We start from the raw sequence: 12,229 nt of genomic DNA, 5'->3' as shown, positions 1-12,229 counted from the left end.
GACCATTGGTTTCAAGTGGCTGCCTCATCCTCCCTCCTAAACAGACAGCTAAGAAAACAACGCTCGCTTGGAGGAAGAGAAACTAAAACTCTTGTCACTGTTCCTCTCAAGCAAACCCTTGCAGAAGCCAAAGTATTCACTGTGGTTTAAACACTTGTCAGTCAAGAACTGCCCGGAACTGGCATGAGTGTTTGTCCTGCTTCACTATTGAAGGAGTCACCCTCTACTGACGCTTTCTTTGGGTGCAAAGTGCAGTGCATCCCAGTGACATTCTGTCAGAGGCACAGATGACACAGTTCTTTGTTAAAAGTATGTGTCGCCAGTCAGTTCCAATGGACTCTGGCACATTTTGTATAAGAAACAAATTTTGCTGGGAGACAGGCTAATTGATTTAAATTAATAATGCCTTAAGGGAGTCTCCGTAGGTAAACATACAGATGAGGAAACCCAAGGGAAGAAGATCGCTCCGGCTCACAGATACAGGAGAAAGGCAACTGGACCTGGAACATGGCAAGTTCTCTGAGGGAGCTAAAGCAGTAATGGGCACTCGTGCCTCACTCCTAGAACTCTCTGTCTCTGTCTGTCTGTCTGTCTCTGTCTCTGTCTGTCTCTGTCTCTCTGTCTCTGTCTGTCTCTGTCTCTCTGTCTCTCTGTCTCTCTCTCTCTCTCTCTCTCACACACACACACACACACACAGAGAGAGAGAGAGAGAGAGAGAGAAATCCACCATCGAAATGTAGAATACCAAATCTTAGTATTTCAATGTCAAACACACAAACAATCAGAACGACAATTTGAGAACCAGAAATGAAAGGAACACACAGGCCTGCCACTTAGAAGAGACTAGAGCATATGTGTGTGTGTGTGTGTGTTGATATTTAAAACAAATATATTTTCACTACTGCCCCTCCTGGTGGCAGAATCAAGGGTGTCCTTTTCTTAGTGGGTTCCACAGACCTTCCCTCTAACGATCTAACAACACAAGCATGTAGGCAGAGAGCCGCCACAAGGGTGGCCCCTGAGGGCCCTCGCCTCGGGAGTCCAGCCCTGTTGAGCCAGGATCTGCAAGACCCATTCAGCATCCTAGGCTTCCGTTTTCTCATCACTAAAGTGGGAACAGTAGCATTCACTCTGCCTACCTCAAAGATCGCAGTAGCGTCAAACAAACAATGCCCGTGAATGGCTTCCAAATTCTCTAAAATCTAAGACATTTTTGTTAATCAGGTACATTCGGTGTGTAACATCTGTTAAGATTAAAATCACATTAATTTTTCCAACCCTGTAATCCTACTCCTAGCGACTTATGGCATACAAACAATAATGCTTTGTGTAAAGACAGAGACCCAGACGTGTATGATCTCCATGCTGACAATGGCTGAAACCACAGCACCAAAGTACACACCCACCAGTAGGATAATGTTAGCAGAGACTGATATTTACACTATGGAATATTATGCTGTCATCAAAAAGGAGGTCCTCAAGCTTTACCAGCCAACACTATACAGTGCTGTGGGGTCTTAAGAATATTAGGCAACGGCTCCACACTGAGATCTATCCTCCACCCTCATATACACAGATACATTAAAAAACATTTTAAAGAATGTAATGAGCTGTCAAACATCTTATTGCATTTTAAAATTTAATAATTCCGGAGGTATAGAAGCTACATCGTTACTAAAACAACCTCAGAAATGCTAAGCTTAACATTTTATGACACTGATGATGCTTATTAAAATTTACCACAACAGAAAGAATTACACATAAAAATAAAAGAGCAAAACAAGCATAAACTATAAATAGTCATATGCATCTTTTGTATATTTATAGTAACTGCACTTCCCTCTAGTTGTGAACTTAAAGCTATACTTTGATCACATCTTACATAATAAACTTTCTTCTTAGTAAAAATAAAAAGCATCAGGGCCCTTACTCCGGCTGTGTGCAGGGACACCAGTGAGAATGTGTGCATGAGCTGACGGCCCTGAGACCACAGGGTTAATTCTGGTGGTCAGCTTTGATCAGCGCAGGGCTGAGAGGGTTAGAGAAGCGCACCTCTGGGAGAGTCTGCATGGAAGTGGTTATTCCTGCAGGCTAGGGACCTGCAGGGAATAAAGGAGGGAAGCTGAGTGAGCCAGTCAGTGCAAGCATCCTTCCAGCCGGTGCGAGCATCCTTCCTGCCGGTGCGAGCATCCTTCCTGCTGGTGCAAGCATCCTTCCAGCCTGCGCAAGCATCCTTCCAGCCGGTGCAAGCATCCTTCTTCCAATCTGACACACACACACACACACACACACACACACACAGAGAGAGAGAGAGGGGGGGGGAGGGAGAGGGAGAGGGAGACGGAGAGAAAGAGGGAGATCTGCCATTGAAACGTATAAACAGTAGTTCTAAGATTCAGACAGACATGCAGTCTTAGAGGCAACCAACCACCTGAGAAGTCCCGCTTCTATGTAACATGTAACTAACCCCCTAGGAAAGCTGATGTATATCACATGGTGGCTAGTCTTCCCCAACTCAGTCATCACATCTGAAGTATACATTCAGTAATTCAGACGACCCTTCATCTCCCGTTGCATTGCTCCATCTTATTTCATTAAGGTAGGGTCTTGCTATGCAGCCCAAGCTGGCCTTGAACTTACAAACTTCCTACGCCCCCCCCCAGTGCTAGCATCCGATATTCAACCCCAAATGTTCATGTGAGATTATTTATAGGAAAATCTAATGGCTGAGGTTGACATTAATGTTTATAGTTATGCAATTTTGTAATGTATAACTAACTATACTGTAATTACTGTACTCCATGAGCTTTGTGCCTTAACTCTGCTATCCCTGAAGTGGTTGATATGAACCTAATATGTTCAGCATAATCTGTGACAGTCTGATATTCCTAATAACATACAGATCCCTTAGCATCAAGCATACACTTAACAGAACAAGACGTTTTGACAAAAATGGAGTATTGTTGACAGAAACAGCAAGCTCCAGGTGAGGAAATGGTCACTGCCCATCCTTATCGCTCGTAGAGAAAGCAGTGTGTGCATCTGGCAGGCCTCAGTGTATGCAGGAGGTGAGTGCAGACAGAGGCTGGTATGACGGGCAGCTCCGACTACTTGATTACTGCTGGAGACCCGCTCTAGGGCTCTGGGAGCTGTCTGTAATCCAGGATGTTTGACTGAGTTCTGTTAACTGTCAAGATTTAATAAGCGGAGCTAGTTAACGAGTGCTGGCTGGATCGCACACCAACCCTCGCGTCACGCACGCGGCCAGCAGGCACAAGCTTCATGGTGTCCCACGGGAGCTGCAACACGCTCATGGGAGAGTAAATTCAGGGTGCTTTGCAGGGAAGTGGAAAAGCATCCTTAGGTAAGGGTGGCAGAAGCGGTATCTCTGCTTCTCAGGCCCACGGTGGCGGCTGTCGGTTTACTCTTCACCGGCACGGGCTGCACTGCGATCTCCTCTCGACCTCTTGTTTGAAGCGGCTTGAACAATGTGTTACATCAAACCGAGCGCCATGACCCACAGACACAGTATTCATAGTGAACAAGGTCATGGTTTACAAAGTGCCAGGCAGGAAAGCCTGATGAACTCCTGTTTGGAGGGGATTCCGTAAACAGAAGAGACGCACAGAACAGTCTCCCTTCCTTGGTGCTCCTCCTTCCTAGGCCGCTATGGCTGTGCATGTGCAAATCCCCTCTCTAGATTCCCAGGTAAAGGAGCTGTTGCTTGTGCTTTGAAGAAAAGAAGGCAGACTTTGGCAAGGAAACAATTCCAGAAAGGATCCTTAACCTCCCAAGGAGTATACAATCTGACTGCCATACTGCTCCGTACCTCCCCACCACTCACACTGGTCCAAGGGACCTCGTTCCTGGGGGAGCACATGGTCAGGTGAAGCTTTGTGACAGAGAGGCCTTCTTTCTAGCGAGGCGCACCCATCCTTCAGGAGACCAGGAATGGTCATTCCGTGGAAGGCTGCTGAGGGTCTGCGAGGTACAGGGCTGAAGCTTAAAGAAGCTCAAGCTAAGGCTAAGGGTGCTCAGGGCGTCGAGAGGGTGCCGGCCTCTGTAAGCTGCTTTCCTCTACGGCGGTCACTGGCTAGCTGCTCATTTGTGCACATGAACATAAGCATGCAGGTGATTAGCCAGTGGCCGTCCCGTGGTCAGGGTCCTACACAGTGACTCTTGTGGAGACTGAAGGGGTTAAGAGCACCTGATTAGTTACCAGAAGCTGAAAGTCCGGGTATGAATGGTATGCAGCTGGGCAGTTTTCCAAAGGCTTCGTATCAGGAAGACTGAGATAAACAAGTGTGCGTGTGTTCGGGGTCTGAGAAGTCAAGGGGGGGCAGAGAAAGCGGTGCAGCCTCCCAGCCTGAGGAAATGTGCAGAGGACTGGGCTTCCACGTTAGGTGAACAACAGCTCTGGATCGGAAGCAGGCCTGAAGGACTCGCATGCCCTCAGAATGGGCTTTGGCGTCCTGTATAGTAAATGACTGTTGCAGGAGACTGAGAGTTGGGATGTCAACTCCTGAATTACTCTCACATATAAAACCATGGGAATGGGGTTCTAAAAACTCTCCATACAAAAAAGAGGATATGAAGAAAGCACACAGCAAAAATACACATACAGATCTCAATTACACAAAACGCACGAATCTATTTGTAGAGGCACATTCATGTAGGACCATCCATGTTTATAAACTATGACAATGCACTGCTCTTCATCTCTGCAGGCTTTAGTGTCTTCTGCCTTGCACTGTAAACCTCCTCAAAGCAACAGCGTGAGATGCTGTGTGCCGTGGAGCTCACACTGCAGACAGAACATTACCTTATGACTACTACTGTATCAATGCATTTGGCTCTTTGTCACTCTGGTAACCAACTTTGAAAATTCCCGTGTGCCACAGCCTTCCCTCCACCCTTTAACCCACAATGGCTTTTCTTTTCTTTTTTGGCAAGAAATATCCTGAGAGATTGCGCCTCTGCTGTATTTAATGCAGAAAGGGAGAGTGCTACCCTACCCACCTCAGTGCTGAAACACAAGCTAGCAGCTGGATTTACCATCGGACCCCTGGCTGTCCCAGCCCCTAGAACAGACACTAAACTCAGCTCAGCTCCATTCAAGCACACATGGAACACAGAGCCATAACCAGCCAGGCCTTCCGTCCGCAGCCTCCTCCAGGTGCTCGAAGTCGTGACCGTCCTCTGAGGGAACAGCTACCCTGACTTTTGAACTTATTCTCAAATATACTTTGCTATCTACACACTTGTGCTTTATTTTACTGTAATGGTTATGAAAGGTTAGAAATGACTACTTAGAGGTAGTCTTACTAGAAACTTAAGATATATCAAGAATAGCAGAAATTAGTAGTCCCTTGTAAGGTTGTCAGAAAACAGGCAGGAGGGCAAATGTGCAGTCCCAGTTTGCACACTGTGAAACACAGAAGCTAGTGTTTTATAGCCAAGACCTACCCAAGTCCTCTGTCCACTCCTATGGCAGTGGCTAATACCGGCTGCCATGGCTACGTTGTCCAGTGCTCTCCCTTACAAGGTGCTCAGAGTTAAGTGCTCAATGTATACAGTGTTTCTGTCAGTATTTTAGGGAGGAGAGGTTAAGGGAAAGTTTGGGGACCTCAGAGGCAGAGTTGGGATGGAACTCTCAGATACATACTTTCCCCATTAAGGACCAGCTGACCGAAGGGTATGTAGGTGGGCGTGGTTATTGAGTGTGAAGACAAAGCAACAGGTACAATTACATTGTTTAACTTGAGTCTGTTTCATACATACAGCTGGCCTTCCTCTACATTAACAACATTGTCCTGTAAACAAACAAAAATATCAATCCTTCTGGAGGGAGAAAAAAAACACAGTTGGAGGAGAGCTGAGATCCTTTACTTAAATAACAGCTCAAGTCTGTGGTGAGCCCAGCAGTCAGAAGGCTTGGGTGTGGCCACCTGAGACACACAGAGAAACCTAGAGGCAAATGTACTGAATTTTTGATTGCACAATAGAATCTGTCTGTGGAAAGCACCTCCAAACCGGAAGTATCTGTCACAGTTAAAATAGATCAGGTCATCTGAGAAGTACATGAGTGGGGTTCCTATTTATCGTGTTTGCTGTGTGCTGTGGCACACTCACGTGAGCCTGCACTCGCATGCACACACACCCCTGTTCCTTGTTATACCCAACGTATAACAAGGACTGGGGGTGCCTGGGGGAGAATAGCAAAACTGGCTGAGAGCTCCCAGCAGGCTCTTCTGGGGGAGGCAAGGAAACCCCAACCTGAGAGTTCAGCCTCGCACACACGGAAAGTCACTCATATGTGTTCATACAGAAAGGTGTCCTTCTGACCAAACTCAGAGACACCAGACTGACAGGTAAAGTTAAAACGCTGCTGATCAATCTGTACTAAGGAATATACTCTCCCAGAGGGACAGAATGCTGGACTCCGTGGTTTTCTGTAAATTAAGCCATTTATTGAACACCTACTTACTACTACAACAGTTGGTTCAGGGTCTATCTAGCAACTTTACATTTAATTCTAAAAACAAACATTGAGGCGCTGTTTGTGTATGCTGGAAATGGAGGTGGAGGCAGAGGATTTGCTGGACTGTGCCCTTGGAGGTGCAAGGAGGCTCCTGGCTGATGTCGGTGGTCTAGACAACATCAGCTCAAAAGGTTCTGGCAGTGAAGGCCAGAGGTCATAGGTTAGTGTCATTAAGCCTAATGACATACAATATCTTGGCAACAGATACGACAGTCGGTCTGTAATTATCAGGGACAACTTTAAAATCTGTAGTACCTGCCCCCAGCTCCTTTGCAGGGTTGTCATACACACCAGAAGCCAACTGCTTGCACCTGACATTATTAATATGCTACAACCTCTAAAATGTCATTTTATTTACCTATGATTTTATTTTTCTACACATGGGTTTATCTAAGAATGGGTCCCTAATTTCTGGGATTTTTATACATAGCTATTTCAGCCATTTTATGTTAACATTGACAGTTTCAGTTTCACATGACATTTTCTGTACTTTTCCCTGTGATTCAAATTTTGAGGCTGTTAAGGAATTGGTACCTAGGCATTGATTCATTTGTGTCTATTACAAGTACATATGTAAATACACATGGTTTAAAAAAAGACTTTCCACATTGTATACTTAAGTACAATCAAAACAGACCCTGGTGATTTACAAACTTATTCTAGTAAGCAGAATCTAAGGATATTGTCAGTAATATTATATGGGTTTTTTGAACCCTAAAAAGTTAGTAATGAGCAGGCATGGTTGGGCATACCTTTAATCCCAGCACCCAGGAGGCAGAGGCAGGCAGATCTCTTTGAGTTCAAGGCCAGCCTGGTTTACAGAAACTCTGTCTCAAAAAACAGACAGACAGACAGACAGACAGACAGACAGACAGACAAACTAAACCAAACCAAAGCTAGTAATGATTATGAGTTCATATTAACTAGCTCTAAAGTCTGGCACTCCTGAAAGGGAGGTGAAGGGAAACATTCTCTCTCTCTCTCTCTCTCTCTCTCTCTCTCCCTCCCTCCCTCCCTCCCTCCCTCCCTCCCTCCCTCCCTCCCTCCCCCCCCCCCCCCCCCCCCGTCTCTCTCTCCCTCCCTCCCTCTCTCTCTCTTTCTCTCTCTCTGTGTGTGTGTGTGTGTATGTTCAACAGAAATAAATAATAAATAAAAAGCGCTGACTTGTACAGGTCAAGGCCACACATTTCACTTGTGTGCCTTTGAACTGTGGGTGTGGCCTTGGGAGTGACTTTGATTGACTGCTGAGATTCCAGGCACAAACGACGTCACTGTGGTCTACTTGGTTTTCCTTTTACTCTTTCCAAGGGAAACTAAGCCAAGATGCTAAAATTTTAAGCAGAAGTTTAAAAGATAAACAGCTATAGAAGACACAGGTAGAATTTAGATAAAGGAGATGAAAGTGAAATTTTTTTAAAAACAGTGCCAATAGGAAAAAAACAAAAGCAATCTTTAGAGATATTGATATAGTCCAATTCCACTTTTCTTAATGGTGTATCTAAGCAGGCAAAGGATTCCGACTCTGTTTTAGTTGGGACTATGGCTTTCTAGAGAGCAGTAGACTGGCTCCTTTATGAGTGGACTCCTTAGCAACAAGCTGAACACTGGAAACATGCTACTCAATTCTTATTCTTCCCTAGAAAGGGGGAAGTGGCGTGCCACAGTGCCCTTCTTCATTATGTTCATCTGCTGGACAACTGAGCACTTGCTTCGGGTTGGCTGGACCTCTGAGGTACGACATGAGAGAAGGCTCTTGAGTCGGACAACATGCATGCCACATTGTAGGAAAGACAGGGACGTCAACTGGGGCACATCCCCTCACACGGAGACCCTGACTACTGCAGGGTGGGAAGTTCTGTTAACAGGAAGTACTAACCTTCCAGTAGCTGATAGCCCTAAGTAACTGCTTTATTTAAATGAGCCTTTACTACAGTTGCACATAACTACAAAAAGCCTTCAGCTCTGAAAACTTGTGCATTCATCACCCAAATGTGACTCCCTTCTATTGACTTATACTTCTCCAAAAACATTCATTACACATTAACTATAGGGAGCACTCATTTTAGGGAAGAAAGAAGCAGAGATCTACACTAAAAAACACTCTAAACATCTGTTACATGTCACTGCAGAGAGAAGACTGCTCTTTCCTCGTACATTGAGTAGGAAGCTCTGGGCTCAGTACAGCATATGTAGTGAGCTAAATGAAAATGGTTTCCATTTGTTCATATATTTGAATGCCTTTGCCTTCCCCTGCCTGCCCCTATTGGTGAAACTCTTTGGGAAGGATTAGGGTTGCATCCTTTAAAGAGGTGCATCACTAGGGGCAGACTCAAAATCCGTCATCTAACCCGTGGTCTCGCTATCTCTCTGCTGCGTGCTTGTGGATGAGATGTGAGCTCCTGAGTGCTGCTCCGGCACTAAGCTGGCTCGCTGCCGTGCTCCCAAGTGTGATGGTCATGGACTCTCCTCCGAAGCTGTAAGCTCCCTCTAATCTCTCTTTTCTATAAGTTGTCCAGTATATAGACAGGCTGATGCTGGAGTCCTACAGACTTCAGGGATGATCTGCCTTGTTGAATCCCTTGTGTGTAGAAGTTGTATGGATAAGCTGATATGGTCTATAAACCCTTCTCTCTCCAAATGCCTACTATCGGCAAATGCTTCTTTGCACCTTGACATTTTAAGCACCAGGCAAAGGACTCTCATCTAATGCCACCGTCTCATTTTCCATTTGGAGACATTACGTTTCCAACACAGGATATGACTTGCCCACAGCCTCTCAGCAGAAACCATGAGCAGAGTAACCTGGTTGAAACCGAAAGGCGGCGACACCCAGCAATGGACTGGCAATCAGAAGTCAGGCTTGTCATACTGCTGGGGAGGGCGAAAGGTGAGCATCTGGAAAGGAATGCACTTTCTATGCTCTGGGTCTAGCTGAGTTCCTCACTGGGAAGACAGTGGGTTTTCTTTATCTCACCCTCAGTCCAGGACTCTCCCATGGCTCAGGCTGCCTTGCCCAGTGTCTCAGAAAAGTTGTAAAGACCCATTTAACCTGGGCGCTTCCAGAACAGGAATGAGTGTGTCCCTGCTTTGGAGAACTCTACCCAGAATTCTAAAGAGCTGTAACTGAGTTATGTCCTGGACACTTAGTAATTATTCTGAATCAGTGACCGTCCCTGCACTTAGTAACCCTCTATGGAAGACTTGGCAAGCAGTCATCCTACAGACCTGCTTCAGGACTAGATGAAACGTTCCCAACGATTCCATCAGTTGGCTCCTATGAAGGTGGATTAATCTTTCAAGAGCCGGAATGTCCTGGAACCTTACACTAGCCAATATATTTTAAATTCATCCAAACAGACATTCCTTAAAGTTGTCATGGCAGAAGGGCTAACGGTTTCGGGGTTAACAAGACCTGGACTCAAATATCAAATTTACTTTCTATAGACTTGGGATATTAAGCTTGTTACATCAGAGACCCTTCAGCTGCAAAGCAAGAGTAAGCACCCACTTTGCAAGTTTAAAATGCTGTTACCAATCATCAACAAAGGCCAAGTTCTAGACTGTTCTCCATAATTGAGAAATCTTTTTTTTTTTTTTTGTCCAAAAGATGGGTTAGAAGTCATTGGATTAAAGTTGTACTTTTAAGAGGACAACAAAACATCAAAATAGTGGTTTCTTGACATGAAAGTTCATGAATAAAATCTTTTTAACTTTAAAAAAATTTTAGTAGATATTTTCTTAATTTACATTTCAAATGTTATTCCCTTTCCTCGTTTCCCCTCCAAGAACTCCATATCCCATCCCCATCCCCCTGCTCACTACCCCACCCACTCCTGCTTTCCTGTCCTGGCATTCCCCTACACTGGGACATCGAGCCTTCACAGGACCAAGGATCTCTCTTCTCACTGATGTCCAACAAGGCCATCCTCTGCTACATATGTGGCTGGAGCCATGTGTACTCTTTAGTTGGTAGTTTAGTCCCTGTGAGCTCTGGGGATATTGGGTGGTTCATATTGTTCATCCTATGGGGCTGCAAACCCCTCCCAGCTCCTTGGGTCCTTACTCTAGCTCCTCCATTGGGGACCCTATGCTCAGTCCAGTGGTTGGCTGAGAACACCCCCCTCTGTATTTGTAAGGAACCGTGACGGAGACCCTCAGGAGACAGCTATATCAGGCTCCTGTCAGCAAGCACTTGTTGGCATCCACAACAGTGTCTGGGTTTGGTGACTGTATATGGGATGGATCCCCAGGTGGGGCAGTCTCTAGATGGACTTTCCTTCAGTCTCTGCTCCACACTTTGTCTCTGTATCTCCTCCCATGGATATTTTGTCCCCACTTCTAAGAAGGACTGAAGTATCCACACTTTGGTCTTCCTTCTTGGGCTTCATGCAGTCATGACTAAAATCTTAAACAATGTGGGTTAGTGTTAATGTCCACACACTGCCTGCTTTATGTTCAGACCCCATCTGCTCATTGTCTCAAATCACTCTTGCCCTTTCTTCATGGGAAACACTTCATACGTAAATTACTTTGAGAAACCAAAATTTTTCAGTAAAAATTTTTCCTAAGTATTTCCTTTTTATTATTTTTTAGAATAAATCCTATTCAATAGGCAAATCTAAATAATAGTTAGCGATTCTAGATGCGGAGAATTCATGGCTTGCTATTGCAATCGAAAAGGAAGATACCAAGCAATTACTTAGTCATGGATAAAGCCCATATTCCACCTTTGAAACAATGACTAACCTGACGGGAGAGACATGACTCTGGTAATTAAATACTAAAGCCTAACCATTCAACATAAGTACAACAAATTACATAATTTTCCTCTGTAGTCACAATATCCTTCTTTCCCTCTCGGACATATATCAGTTTTCAGTAATAACTGAAGGTGAAATAAAAAAAAGTTTCTGTGCTATAAGAAATCAGTTTATAAGCTGAAATATTAGCAAAGAATAAAGCTTCATTAATTTGAATTTTATAAGTTTTATGAGGAGAGAAAATATCCATTAGTGGGGTGGATGAAATTCCCTTGAGAACATGTTACACTCTAAAGGAGCAAAACCATAAACAAATGTACACACTGCTTTGGACACTGATGTCTGCAGTCCTCGGGTCCCTGCCTATAGGAATTCCCAAGCTTGGAGATGTTTGTACCCTTACAGCACTGTAAGGTATGAGCATCTCTCTGAGGGTGTGCTCAGGAGCAAAGAAAGCACGGACATATTTTCCTAGAAAGATGGGGCAGCTTGATGGCATGGGTATGTAACCGAAGTCATCTAGTATAACCACCATTAAGCCAGGACTACACTACATTTCCCAGGCTGTCCTGCGTTTGGGTAGAGCCGGGTGATCAGCTCTGAGCAAAGAATGAGTAGAAAAGATTTGCTGTGCTTTGATCTCTCAGGATTAAGAATCGAAGGTTCTTTCTTCCTGCTCTTTTCTGTCCATCACCCCGATGGAGATAATTGCATGCCTCAACCAGGGATGGTGCCGTGGGTTAAATTTATTCTCCCTTTCTCCTCCAAATTAAATAGTAAGGCTTTTTGAAAATGGGACTGCCATCAGACAAATAGTTAAGATTATCTCATACTGGAATAGAGAAGGCTCTTAATAATGTGTGACCATTATTCCCATAGAAGAAAAATGTGGGGGCTGGTGTGTTAGCACTCTCCTGTAACTCCAGTA

At 44.8% G+C, this 12,229-nt stretch overlaps 1 protein-coding gene across 7 annotated transcripts in view; it reads right to left on the bottom strand.

Annotated features, from left to right (window-relative positions):
• Bach2 (BTB domain and CNC homolog 2) overlaps window positions 1-12,229 on the bottom strand; it is a 353,635-nt gene that overhangs the window by 233,224 nt on the left and 108,182 nt on the right. The window lies entirely within an intron of this gene.

This window comes from Apodemus sylvaticus, chromosome 3 (genome assembly GCF_947179515.1).
Source record: "Apodemus sylvaticus chromosome 3, mApoSyl1.1, whole genome shotgun sequence".
NCBI lineage: Eukaryota > Metazoa > Chordata > Mammalia > Rodentia > Muridae > Apodemus > Apodemus sylvaticus.
Note: the sequence above shows the minus strand (reverse complement) of the source record. Positions and strands in the feature narration are given on the sequence as shown.